This window comes from Natator depressus, chromosome 25, assembly GCF_965152275.1.
Source record: "Natator depressus isolate rNatDep1 chromosome 25, rNatDep2.hap1, whole genome shotgun sequence".
Classification (NCBI taxonomy): Eukaryota; Metazoa; Chordata; order Testudines; family Cheloniidae; genus Natator; species Natator depressus.
The window spans coordinates 364,889-378,171 of NC_134258.1; the positions used below are offsets into that span (position 1 = coordinate 364,889).

At 54.0% G+C, this 13,283-nt stretch overlaps 1 pseudogene; it reads right to left on the reverse strand.

The window, feature by feature from the left end:
* The window catches only part of LOC141977959 (ceramide synthase 4-like), a 62,091-nt pseudogene that overhangs the window by 31,840 nt on the left and 16,968 nt on the right, over window positions 1-13,283 (reverse strand).

Below are 13,283 nucleotides of genomic sequence, written 5' to 3' on the forward strand. Positions count from 1 at the left end.
ATCTCTCCTCACACGGATGCTGTTCCATACCCCTAATCATTTTTCTTGCCCTTCTTTATTCCTTTTCCATTTCAAATATATCCTTTTTGAGATGGGGCAACCGGAATTGCATGCAGTATTCAAGGCATGGGAGTACCGTGGATTAATATATTGGCAGTATGATATTTACTGTCTTATTATCTATCCCTTTCCTAATGGATAACACTCTATTAGCTTTTTTGACTTCCACTGCACATTAAAGCGAATGTCTTCAGAGAACTATCCATGGTGACTCCAAGATCTCTTTCTTTAGTGGTAACAGCTAATTTAGACCCCATCATTTTGTATGTGTACTTGGGATTATGTTTTCCAATGGGCATTACTTTGCACTTATCAACATTGAATTTCATCTGCCATTTTGTTGCCCATTCACCCAGTTTTGTGAGATCACTTTTTAACTCTTCACAGTCAATTTTGGACTTAACTATCTTGAGTAGTATTGTATCATCCACAAACTTTGCTACCTTGCTATTTACCCCTTTTTCCAGATTATGAATATGTTGAACATCACTGGTCCAAGTACAGAACCTGGGGGACACCACTATTTACCTCTCTCCATTGTGAAAACTGACCATTTATTCCTACCTTTTGTTTCCTATCTTTTAACCAGTTACTGATCCGTGAGAGGACCTTTCCTCTTATCCCATGATTGCTTACTTTAAAAAGGCTCTAGAGGTAATCCTGGAAATTACAGGCTGATAAGTTTAATTTTAGTATCAGGAAAATTGGTTGAAACTATAGTAAAGAACAGAATCATTAGACATTTAGATGAACACAATATGTTGGGGGAAAGTCAATATGGCTTTTTTAAAGGAAAATCATGCCTCACCAATCTGCTAGAATTCTCTGAGGGTGTCAACAAGCATGTGGACAAGGGTGAGCCAGTGGGCTTTCAGAAAACCTTTGACAAGGTGTCACCCCAAAGGCTCTTAAGCAAAGTAAGCAGTCATGTGATACAAGGAAAGGTCCTCTCATGGATCAGTAATTGCTTAAAAGACAGGAAACAAAGAGTAGGAATAAATGGTCAGTTTTCACAATGGAGAGAGGTAAATAGTGGTATCCCCCAGGGCTCTGTACTTGGACCAGTGATGTTCAACGTATTCATACATTATCTGGAAAAAGGGGTAAACAGTGCGGTAGCAAAGTTTGTAGATGATACAAAGCTACTCAAGATAGTTACGTCCAAAGTTGACTGTGAAGAATGTGATACAACAGGGCCAGAGAGCAGCAGGAGAGTCGTAGATGGGAAGTATATAAGCTCTTGGATGATCAAGGCCTTATTCCCTGTGGACTAGTGAAAGGTTACTACTGGGTAATTGGAGCACCTGGAGTCAATTAAGGCCCTGCCCAAGACCTAATAAATCCCCCCTGCTTCAGTCAGACAGAGAGAGAGGGAAGGAAAGCTGGCTAGAGTTTGGGGGAGTATTGCTGTTAGCCAGAGGACCAGGGGAAGGGAAACCCTGCTCAAGCAGAGCAGAGGGACTCCCCTGGCACAGAGGACTGAGGGAAACTACCCAAGGGGAGAGAGGGTAAGCAGCCCGCAAAGCTGAAGGGGCTGGGACCCGAAGTAGGAGAGCGGACTTGGGTCCCTTCCCCGCTACTCTCTCTCTTCCACCGGGGCACTAGCAGAGCCCACAATGCCCAAGAATAGGGGCAAGGGGTGGCGCCGTGACCCACCACACCAAGAAAAAGCACGGGACCCACCACAGTAGCATCAGCCATTTGCCACAAGAGTTACAAAGAGATCTCACAAAACTGGGTGACTGGGTAACAAAACGGCAGATAAAATCAATGTTGATAAATGCAAAGTAATGCACATTGGAAAATCTAATCCCAACTATACATAGAAAATGATGGGAGCTAAATTAGCTGTTACCACTCAAGAAAGAGATCTTGGAGTCACCATAGATAATGCTCAGAAAACATCTTGTTAGTGTGCAGCAGCAGGTGAAAAAAGCTAACAATGTTAGGAACCATTAGGAAAGGGATAGATAATAAGACAGAAAATATATTGCCTCTATATAAATCCATGGCATGCCCACAACTAGAATGCTGGGTGCAGATCTGGTAGCCCCATCTGAAAAAAAGATATATTAGAATTGGAAAAAGTGCAGAGAAGGGCAACAGAAATGATGAGGGGATGGAACAGTTTCCACAGGAAGAGATGGTAAAAAGACTGGGACTGTTCAGCTTGGATAAGAGACGACTAAGGGGGGAGATGATAGAGGGCTATAAAATCATGACTGGCATGCAGAAAGTGAATAGGGAAGTGTTGTTTCCCCTTCACATAGCACAGGAACCAGAGTCATCCAATGAAATTAATAGGCAGCAGGTTTAAAACAAACATAAGGAAATATACAACGCACAGACAACCTGTGGAATTCATTGCTAGGGGATGTTATGAAAGCCAAAAGTATTAACTGGGTTCAAAAAAGAAATAGATAAGTTCATGGAGGATCGGTCTGTCAATCGCTTTCAGCCAAGATGGTCAGGGATGTGGCTCCATGGTCTGGGTGTCCCTAACCTGTGACTCGCAGAAGCTGGGACTGGATGACAGGGGATGGATCACTCGATAAATTGCCCTGTTCTGTTCTCCCTCTGAAGCACCTGGCACCAGCCACTGTTGAAAGACAGGATATTAGGCTAGATGGACCATTGGTCTGACCCAGTATGGCCGTTCTTATGTAATGTTCTGTCAGATGAGAAAGCAGGAGCAAGACTTGCTAAGGGCTGGGTTTGAAACCAGTGATGACAGTGAACTGATCATGGATTTTACAGTTCCCCGCTGAGAACTGCAATGGGAAATCCTTCTCAAGCTCAGACTTACCTCGCCTTCCCAGCATACCCTGAGAAATGTTCAGGAGGAGCTAAAGGGAGCAGTAGAATTCATACTCTGATAGGCTAAAATTCCAGTTGTCAAGGAGGCTCGCAGAGGCCACAATGACTCATCTGCTGTAGCAGCTCCACAAATCCCCTTAGTAGTCGCCTGCTGCTGCCAAGCATGCAACCCCATGCAGACTCTACCGACTGACAGTTGCTCTCCTGAGGGGAGCTAGCATGACAGCTCAGGGCTTTACACTGACTCACTGGATTTCTCACCAAGCCTGGATAAAGCAGCTCCTCTAGTTTTTTATGGAAAGAATTCTTGGGAAATTAAAATGAGCTTGTTCACATCTGATGGACCTCAGCTCAGCTCCTCACACGCCCTCTCTGAGAGTGCTGGAATGCCAGCCTGCTGCTTTTACCATGCGGGGCGGTTACTGCTATTCAGCCAACTAGTGCTGTCTTCTCCAGAGGAGGGAGAGTGTGTTCTGGGATAAGGAGAGAGGCATTGTCATCACCAGCTCTCATACACAGTAGGAGATGCCTGGCTACAGCCTCCCCACATTGCTCTTGGCCCCTTGACTTTAGAGAGTGGTGGGGGGCTTGACTGACAAGCAAATACCTTGCATTTTTGTCATTATCATCAGTACCCAGATAAAGAGCACGGAGCGGATTTTGTGCGTTGGCTGGTAAATGTTCATTTCTCTTCTCCTGGGCTTGGTCCACGGGACACATGGCAGGCAGTGGTCTGACCCCCATTGCAGCTTTTAGCTGATGATTGCTGGGCCTGGACAGTGTAAAGCTATAGGAGAACACTCACAATACTCAATAGGTGTGAGACCCTGCTGCCGCCAGTCCTCGTGCGGAAGCGCATTGCCGAGGAGGTGATTTTTCAGCACCGCCAGATATGAGACAGCAACCTGAATGTACCCTGTTATAGACATGCACCAAAACTTCTTCCACCAGAGTCTCCAATGTCCTCTTGCTGACCAAGGGCCCTCCGCATCCTCAAGCTCATCTTCAAACCTTGATACCTGGGAGCACTCCCTCATCCTCCTTGATTCTTCACTATGCTTTGGCTGCCATGACCAAGGACTCTCCTCATTTTCCTTCTACTTCTCCAATTGCCCACTCATCGCTGTTGGCTCCTTCTCCCCCGCTCTAAAATAATCATAATTCACATCACTACAGGAGGGAAGGGGTAACAAGCCTGTCCAGGGGTGACTGATGTCTCTGGAATCACACCGAAGTCATCGGTAGGTGTCCTCTTCACACTGTATCTCAGCAGTTGGAGTTACCCATACAAGAAGATGGTCTGGCATAACCTGGAGATTGGTTTGGGATCAGGGTTTGGATTCTGGCTCTATGTGGGTCTGGGGTTTTTGTTCAGGCCCATTTCTAATGTTAGTAGCACAAGTGAAGGAGTGTAACCAGATGTTTGCACATGAGCCAGGGATGAGAGGTGACTTGCAGTATGGATCTTTGCATCTGAGTGACTCACCTGCTGTGGATACCCCACCCAGCATTTTCTATGGTCCCAAAATCAGGGCTTCTGTAAAGAAACAAAGTGTAATTTAACTATGAGAATGCCAGCTGCCTAATGAATTGGAGAGACACTAAGCATCCTGTATGCGTATCCTTCGCTCTATTGTACTAATCTTTGTACAGAATATGCCTTGTGAGGTATCATTTGAAAACTAATAACTTGCTCATCAATAATATCATGGTGAAATATATGAAGCAAAATTATATGTAAAGTTATGAAATTCTCCTGTATGATGTTATTAGCACATGTTCAAAACCCCACAGCCCAGCCTAGGCAAAGGTTGTTAAATAGGATCTATCCTAAATAAAGGGATGTGTGTTTACCCCAATTTCATATAAGTAGTAAACAGGCTCCTCCAGGCATCAGGGACAAAGCAAAGTTGCATTTCAACAAACACAGGTAGGAAGGAGGAGCATGGAGCCTCCTTCTCCACCAGACTTCATCTCACCTTCTTTATTGTTTGAATAAACTTTGCTTTGAGGGGAAATCTTGAGAAGAATCCACCTCAACACTTCACTGGACTATAAAAGAAAGGGGCAGAGAACTTCAAGTTCTCTCTCTCTCTTTCACCTAAGATGACAAAGGAACCAGCATCTTTGGGCCTCTGAGAGAGATCCTGACCAAGGAAAGGGTCAGTCACCATCTTCTTGGAAGACTGTGGGTGAGAAAGACCATCTTGAACAAAGCCTTGAACCAAACCTTGCTAGATTAAGTTGAAGTTTTAGACTTTCAGTATGTTCTCACTTTTATTTGCTTGTAACCCTTTCTTATACTTGAATACACCTAAAACCCTATCATCATTGGTTAATAAACTTGCTTTATTTTTAATCTAAACCAATCCAGTGCTGTGTTTAAACTGAGCTGTTTGGTAACTCCCGTTAAATTAGCAAACTGTAGAATATTGACCCCTTACAGAGGCAACAGACCTTAATATCTGTAACTGTCCAGGAGAGGGATGGACAGTACCGAACACAAAGTTTTGGGAAAATCTAGGACTGGGACTGTGTTGGGGTCACCCAGAGAATAGTAACCAAGGCTGCTGGAAGCCAGAGTGTGGCTGTTGTGTTGCTGACAGGCTGCTGGGGTCAGAGCTGCTGGACCAGGGCTGCAGCTATACACAGACACTCAGTGTGACCTGCATGCTGTGGCAAATTGCCGGCACTACTATGATGGGTCTTGCGCTTTCTCTTCTTGGGGGGGCGGTTAAGGGCACCGTTTCTTGCCCCTGAACTGGGGTATTAACTGCCCCACTAGTGTCCTAGAGGAGGGGAGTGGAGAGGGAGGGACCCGGGCCTGCCCTCTACTTCGGGTCCAGCCCAGGGGCCCTAGGGATAGTGGTAAACCGCTTGAACTAGCGGTTCTCTTCCCCTGGGCTACTTCCCTCTCCTGCCCTTCAGCTTGTGGGGCTTCCTGCCCTCCCTCTGCACGAACCAGGTGTCCCTTTACCTAGGGTCTTGGTCTTCTTAGCCCACTGCAGCACTTCTCCAAACTCTCCTCTGCTTCCCTCCAAACTGCTCTCTGCTCCAATCCACCAATCCACTCTGCTTCAACTCCTCCAAACTGCTCTCTGGTCTAACACCAATCCACTCTGCTTCAACTCCTCCTCTTGTCTGATTGAAGCGGGGGGGGGGGGGGTATCATGTGACTGGCTTCAGGTGCTTTAATTAATCTATAGCAAACTTTCTTCCCTCTACAGGGAATAAGGCTCCCTTCTAGCCCTCTCCTGCTGCTGCCCTCTGGCCTGGGCTTTCCTTGCTTTTTGCCCCTGCTTCTAGCTTCCCCCCCGACCGGGCCAGATGCTCTCCCCCCTTTCTTTTCTTTTTGTTGTTTTTCTGCTGTTGCTACAGTGCTGGTTGGCTGCCGGCTGGCTGTTAGCCCACCCACCCGCCCTCAGACGCTGCTGCCGCTCCAGCTGAAACTCCCCCCCTGAGAGACGGGGGGCCTGCCGGCCCGCTTCCCCAGACGGGGGGAGTGGAAGGACCCAGTCCCCAGACCCAGCCGCTTGCTGTTTGTCTGTGGACCCGTCTCTGGTTGAAAGGAATCTTATCACTTGCTCCGGCATTTCTGGAATGCAAAAAAGAAAACCCGGGACAGAGAAACAGCCGTCTATCAGAGGAACACCGCTCAGGGAACTTACAAATCGCTGTGGAGGGGGCCCAAGACTGAGTAACTTTTGAACTGTGCTCTCGTGTGGGGGGAGGCCTTGACTGTGTTGTGACTGTGTTTGTAGGGACACAGGGGGTGTGGCACGGAGCTGCCCCCCGATCCATCTGTGTCCTCCCAACCCCCACACTACCATCTTCACAACTGCCTCCTCCACCGTCATTGCTGGCTGTTTAACATCTACCTCTGGACTTAGCTGCTTGCCCTGATTCCACCGTGTGGGCCAGAAGCACCACCCAACCAAACAGGACTCTCTGGACAAGCGTACGACAGTTTATGTGCCCCCCGCCCTGAACTGCCCATCCCACAGCCTGTCCCTTTTTACCTGACCCCAACTCCTGTTAACCACCTGCCACCACCCCCGCTGGGGCATCGGCAATGGAGGGCACCGGGGTGACCTCCACCGCTGCCATGCCCACCGCCTCCCCAGACTCTAGGGGAGCCCCCCCAGCTGGCGGGAAAGGCCAGGGCAAGAAGAAGGGGAAAGGCCCCGCCAAAACCACCAGGCCCTTCGTGGCAGGGGCCACCCCCACTGCTGCGGCCCCGCCACCGACCACGGCGTCCCTCCCCGCTGCCTGCTCCACCGCCTCTGCGGGTGTCACTCCCTCACCCCCCAGGACGTATGCTCAGGCGGCGGCAGCCCCTCCTCCTGCCGCCTCATCATCTCTCCCGCCCACTGCCTCCGCCACCATCAACAGCGGCTGGGACCCCTTCCCCACCATGACAAGGAAGCATGGTGTCCGATGCCTCCTGGTGCCCGCCTTGCCCCACGTGGAGACCTACGTGCAGGCGTTGGCGAGGGTAGTGGGGCCCTCGGCCATTGTGGCGGCCTCCAAAATGTATGGGAAGGTCGTCTTCTTCTTAGCATCGGAGGCTGCCACCCAGGAGGCGGTGGAGAGGGGCCTGGTGGTGGGGGGGGTGTTTGTCCCCCTAGAGCCGCTAGAGGACCTGGGTGTCAGCCTGGTCCTGACCTCTGTCCCTCCTTTTCTCCCCAATGCTGCCCTGTTACCCGCCCTTTCCACCCTGGGGAAACCTGTTTCTGTCATCAGCCCTCTCCCGTTGGGCTGCAAGGACCCCACCCTCTGTCACATCTTTTCCTTCCGCCGGCAAGTGCAGCTTCTACTGCCGTCGGCGGCGCGTGACGGAGAGGTGCTCGAGGGGTCCTTCCTAGTCCCCCACCATGGGGCCCGTTACCGGGTGTATTTCTCCACGGGGGAAGCCCGGTGCTACCTCTGCCGGGTGTCAGGGCATGTCCAGAGGGACTGCCCCTTAGCCCAGCAAAGAGGGGCATCTGGGATCCCCGAGACCCAGCAGGACATCGGCCCCGTCATTGCCGACGCCCCTGGCTGCCCGATACCCGAACCCGCCCCCCCTCCTCTTCGGACCACCCCTTCTCCCACTCAGGCCCAAGGGGCACCTCCTCTACAACGCCCAGTCGAGCGGTAGAGCCCCGCCCTTGCTGCTGACAATCTGGCAGGGCCTATGGAGGAGGGTGTGGCAGAGATACCACCAGGCATGGGAGAGAGCATGCCCCAGGGAAAATCCTCCCTCCCTTATGCCACCCCACCGCCCCCCCCCCAAGTCCCTGAGCCATCGCCTTTATCTCCTGACACGACCCCTGCTAACCAGCCCCCAGATGATGCCATGGAGGGCTGGGCCCTAGTCCAGGGGAAGTGAGGCAAGCGGAAGGCTCGAGCTCGGCCTCATCTACCCGAGGCGGAGGCCCCCCGGAAGACCAGGAAGGGGGGCACTGATGCCGAACCTTCTGCTTTGCCCACGAGTGCATCCCATCCACCGGTGTCAGCCGGGAAAGACGTGGTAGCACCGGAAGGTAGTGTCTCCCCTCCATGGGAGACCCTCCCCTCCGAGAACCTCGAGGAAGCCCCTTCTATCCTGACACTACCCGAAGTCCCCGTGAACCCCGAGGCAACCGTCGTGGCAGATGCCAGCAGGGAGAATCCTGGGGCGACGGAAAGTGTCCTCTCCTCCATGTTCGAGGAGATCGAGGCCCTAGATCTGGCCCCAGTCGCCCAGGGGGAGGACGACCTTTTGCCAGCAAACCTCAATTTGGGCGACCTCACTCCACCCCTCTTTTCCCCATGCTCCCTCCCTCTAACTGCTGCTTCTGCTCCTGCCTCCGAGGAGCCCCTGGACTCCTCCTTCAACCCGGCCGCTGATGGGACCCCGCTGACGACTACCAAGCCTGCTCAGGTTACAGCTGGTGCCACGCAGCCAGGACACGAGTCGCCAGGGGCACCCCCTGTTGGTGCGGCGCAATCGATTTCCTTCCTGGGCAGGGGCCCTACAGAAGATAATCCACCTCCTGATGCTGTGGCTGCTAAATCCACCATAAAGCCCACAGCCGGTATCACTGAGAGCTCCCTCCCCACCCCCTTAACCCTCGAGCCTGATCGGGAGGTGCCACCATCCAGTTGCTTGCCTCCCAAAACCCAGAACCTCGCCTCTGCCCCTGCCCCTACCCCTATCCAATTTACCTCCTGCAATGTTATTGCCGCCACCGGGGCTGTCTCCTTCCCTTTCCCAACTGATGACCCCCAGGGAGCGGCCTTTGTGTTCTCCTGCCCCGACCCATTAGGAGCTGCTATCTTCCCTCCACCACCCCCTATCGCCCCAGAGCTTGAGGCGGGCCTAGAAGCTCCAGCCCATCAGGCACCCCATCGGGGGTCCACACCCTGCTTGTCCGTTTTAGTGGACCACGGGGCTGCACCGAGGGCTGTGCCGGGGAACAACCGGGAAACCGTAACCCCACCCTCCCATGAGCTGCGAGGAGAGCTGCGGAAGTTTTTAGAGGATGTCTGTGGCTCCCGCAACATGGTACAGCTTGCTCTCCAGCGATGGGGGGATTTTTTTCAAATCCTCCGGGCCACAAGGGCCCTCATGGGGGAAGATAAAGGGATGGGGAAGCAGGAAGCCACGGCCTACTGGTGGGTCCGCGTCTTCCGTGAACAATTACTCACCTACGGGATGGGTCAAGGACTGTTGCGCGGCCCGCTGGGGGTTACAAGCGTCCCTGCCAGTGAGGATCTCCCCCGGCCCCCCCATGACACTTCTCACCATTGCAACATTGAACACCCGGGGTTGTAGGATGGCTCTCCACAGGTCCCAGTGCTCTCCTTCCTTCAGGAGGGAGGGTACTCTGTGATTTTCCTGCAGGAGACCCATACGGATCCGACCGCCGAAGACAGTTGGCGGCTGGAGTGGGGGGACAGGGTCTACCTTAGCCATGCCATGGTTCGACAGGCTGGAGTGGCGACCCTGTTCTCCCCCGACCTACGGCCCGAGGTGCTAGGGGTCACCGAGGCCATGCCAGGTCGCCTGCTGCATCTCCGGGTCTGTATAGAGGGCTCGTGGTTAACCTTGTTAACGTCTATGCCCCGACATCGGGCCCGGAGCGGCTGCAATTTTATCAGCAGGCGTCCGCCTTCCTCTGCACCTTAGATTCTCATGAGTGCCTGGTCCTGGGAGGGGATTTTAATACCACCCTCGAGAAGCAAGACTGCTCGGGGACTGACCAGAGCCCGGCTGCCGCGGACACCCTCCGGGAGATAGTTGAACATCACTTCCTAGTGGACATCTGGCGTGACCACCACCCGGATGACACTTCCACGTTCACCTTTATCCGGGTGGAAGCCCATCAGTCGAGCCACTCCCGGTTGGACCACATTTATTTATCACGTTTCCATCACTCACGAGCCCACTCCTCCAGCATTCGGCTGGCCTCATTTTCTGACCATCACCTAGCCACTGTGACAGCCTCCCTCTGTGCGGAGAGGCCGGGGCCGGCCTATTGGCATTTTAACAACAGCCTGTTGGAGGATGAGGGCTTCGTGGAGTCCTTCCGGGAATTCTGGCTGGCCTGGCGACGGCAGCGGCTTGCCTTTCCCTCGGCGCGGTGGTGGTGGGACCTGGGGAAGGTGCGCGCCAGGCTTTTCTGCAGCGACTACACCCGGGGCACCAGCCGACGGAGAAATGCGGTGATAGAGCAGTTGGAACGGGAGGTCTTAGAGCTGGAGAGACGTCTGGCCGCCAGCACCGAGGACCCGCTCCTCTGCGGAGTGTGCCGGGAGAAGCCCATCGGGCCTGGGGCGCCTTTGTTCGATCCCGCATCCGCCTCCTTCGGGAGATGGATCGCGGCTCCTGCTTCTATGCCCTGGAGAAAACGAGGGGGGCCAAGAAACACATCACCTGCCTCCTGGCAGAAGACGGCACCCCCCTCACGGAACCGGTGGAGATGTGCGGGAGGGCCCGAGCCTTCTATGCAAGTCTTTTCTCCCCGGATCCGACCAACCCTGGCGCTTGCAGAGTGCTCTGGGAGGAGCTCCCTACAGTCAGAGTGAGCGACCCAGACAGGCTAGAGTTGCCTCTCACCCTGGCCAAGTTCTCGGAAGCCCTCCGTCTTATGCCCACTAATAAGTCTCCAGGCATGGACGGGCTGACCGTGGAGCTCTACCGCGTGTTTTGGGACGTCCTCGGCCCAGATCTAGTCACCATCTGGGCTGAGTCTCTGCAGAGCGGGGTCCTCCCTCTTTCGTGCAGGCGAGCTGTGCTCGCCTTACTGCCGTAGAAGGGAGACCTCCGCGATTTACGAAATTGGCGTCCCGTCTCGCTCCTCAGCTCAGACTACAAAATCGTAGAGAAAGCAATCTCGCTGCAGCTAGGGTCCGTGATGGCGGACGTGATCCACCCAGACCAGATCTACACCGTCCTGGACCGCAGTATCTTTGATAACCTATTTCTGGTTCAGGACCTTTTGGAACTCGGGCGTAGAGACGGTCTTTCGTTCGCCCTCCTGTCCCTAGATCAGGAGAAGGTGTTCGATAGGGTGGACCATGGGTACCTCCTGAGCACTCTGCAGGCATTTGGCTTCAGAGCCCAGTTTGTGGGTTTTCTCCGGGTGATGTACGCTTCCGCAGAGTGTCTGGTTAAGCTCAACTGGACCTTGACCGAACCGGTCAGCTTCGGGCGAGTAGTACGGCAGGGGTGCCCCCTCTCGGGCCAGCTGTACGCTCTGGTGATTGAGACGTTCCTCTGTCTCCTCCGCAGGAGGTTGACAGGGTTGATGCTGCGGGAGCTGGAGCTGTGGCTGGTCCTGTCGGCGTACACTGATGACGTGCTCCTCGTGGTCCAGAACCCGGGCGACTTGGCCATCTATTCGACAGCCTCCTCCGCCCGGGTCAACTGGGTCAAGAGCTCTGGCTTAGTGGTAGGAGACTGGCGGCAGGCGAGCTCCCTCCCACCCATGCTTCAGACCGTCCAGTGGAGCGCGGGTCCGCTGCTCTACCTTGGCATTTACCTTTCTGCCACGCATCCCTCTCTGCTGGAGAACTGGGAAAATTTAGAGGCGGGGTGATAGAGTGGCTCCGGAAATGGACGGGACTACTCCAATGTCTCTCCCTCCGAGGGAGAGCGCTGGTGCTTAATCAACTAGTCCTGTCCATGCTCTGGTACCGGCTCAACACCCTGGTCCCGGCCCCAGGTTTCCTGATCAACCTCCAGACATCGATTCTGGGGTTCTTTTGGTCAGGAATGCAGTGGGCCCCTGTAGGGGTTCTTCATCTACCCCTGAAGGAAGGAGGACAGGGCCTGAAGTGTCTGCAGACTCAGGTCCGTGTCTTCCGCCTCCAGGCCCAACAGAGGCTCCTCTATGGTGCGGGCAGTTCGGCGTGGAGCATACTGGCACACGTCATCCTGCGCCGCATCCGAGGGCTCCGATATGACCGGCAGCTCTTTTATCTCCATCTGGGAGGTCTTCCACGAGACCTCTCCGGGCTGCCGGTCTTCTACCAGGACCTCCTCCGGACTTGGAAACTGTTTTTAATGACCAGGTCCGTGGCGGCTACCGAGGGGGTAGATCTCCTCACGGAGCCCCTGCTACACAACCCCCAGCTCCGTGTGCAGGTGGCAGAGTCCCACTCGGTGCTCCAGAGCTTGATCCTGGCAGAAGTCACGAGAGTCGGAGACCTCCTGGACTGCGACCGGGGAGACTGGCTGGATCCCCTGATGCTCGCTCGGCGCATGGGGCTCTCCAGACCTCGTACCCCCCGGCGCATACTTCAGGAGGTGAAGGCCGCTTTGCTGCCCGCTGCTCGAGCTTACCTCAACCGGGTCCTGTTCGAGGACACGCCCCGCCCACCAGGCCCAGGCCCGCCGGACCTTTTAATCGGACCCCTGCCCCGTAGACCCCTTTACTGCGAGCGGGCTGCATGAACTGCAGCCAGTATGCCTCCAAACTGCGCCAAGGAAACATCTATACACGCTCATGCTCCACACCCTTCACGCCCTCACCCTAGTGTCCCTCCCTGATACAAAGTGGTGAGACCTTCTGCCACCTTTGGAGGGTGAGCAGCCCCGGTGGGCCAGCCTATATTCTACCTTGGTTCCGAGGCCTGTCGGGGACATCAGTTGGCGGCTCCTTCATGGAGCTGTAAGCACGGCCACGTACTTGGCGTGGTTCACCCCCATCCCAGATACTTGTCCCTTTTGCAGTGTGAGGGAAACCCTGGTGCACGTATATTTGGAGTCCGCCAGGCTGCAGCTCCTGTTCCGGCTCCTCACAAATCTTCTATTATGTTTTTGGTTGCATTTTTCCCCTCACCTTTTTATTTATGCACTACCCATCCGTGGCCTCACAAAGTAGCGGGATCTCCTAGTTAACCTCCTCCTGGCCCTGCTAAAATGGCCATCTATAAAA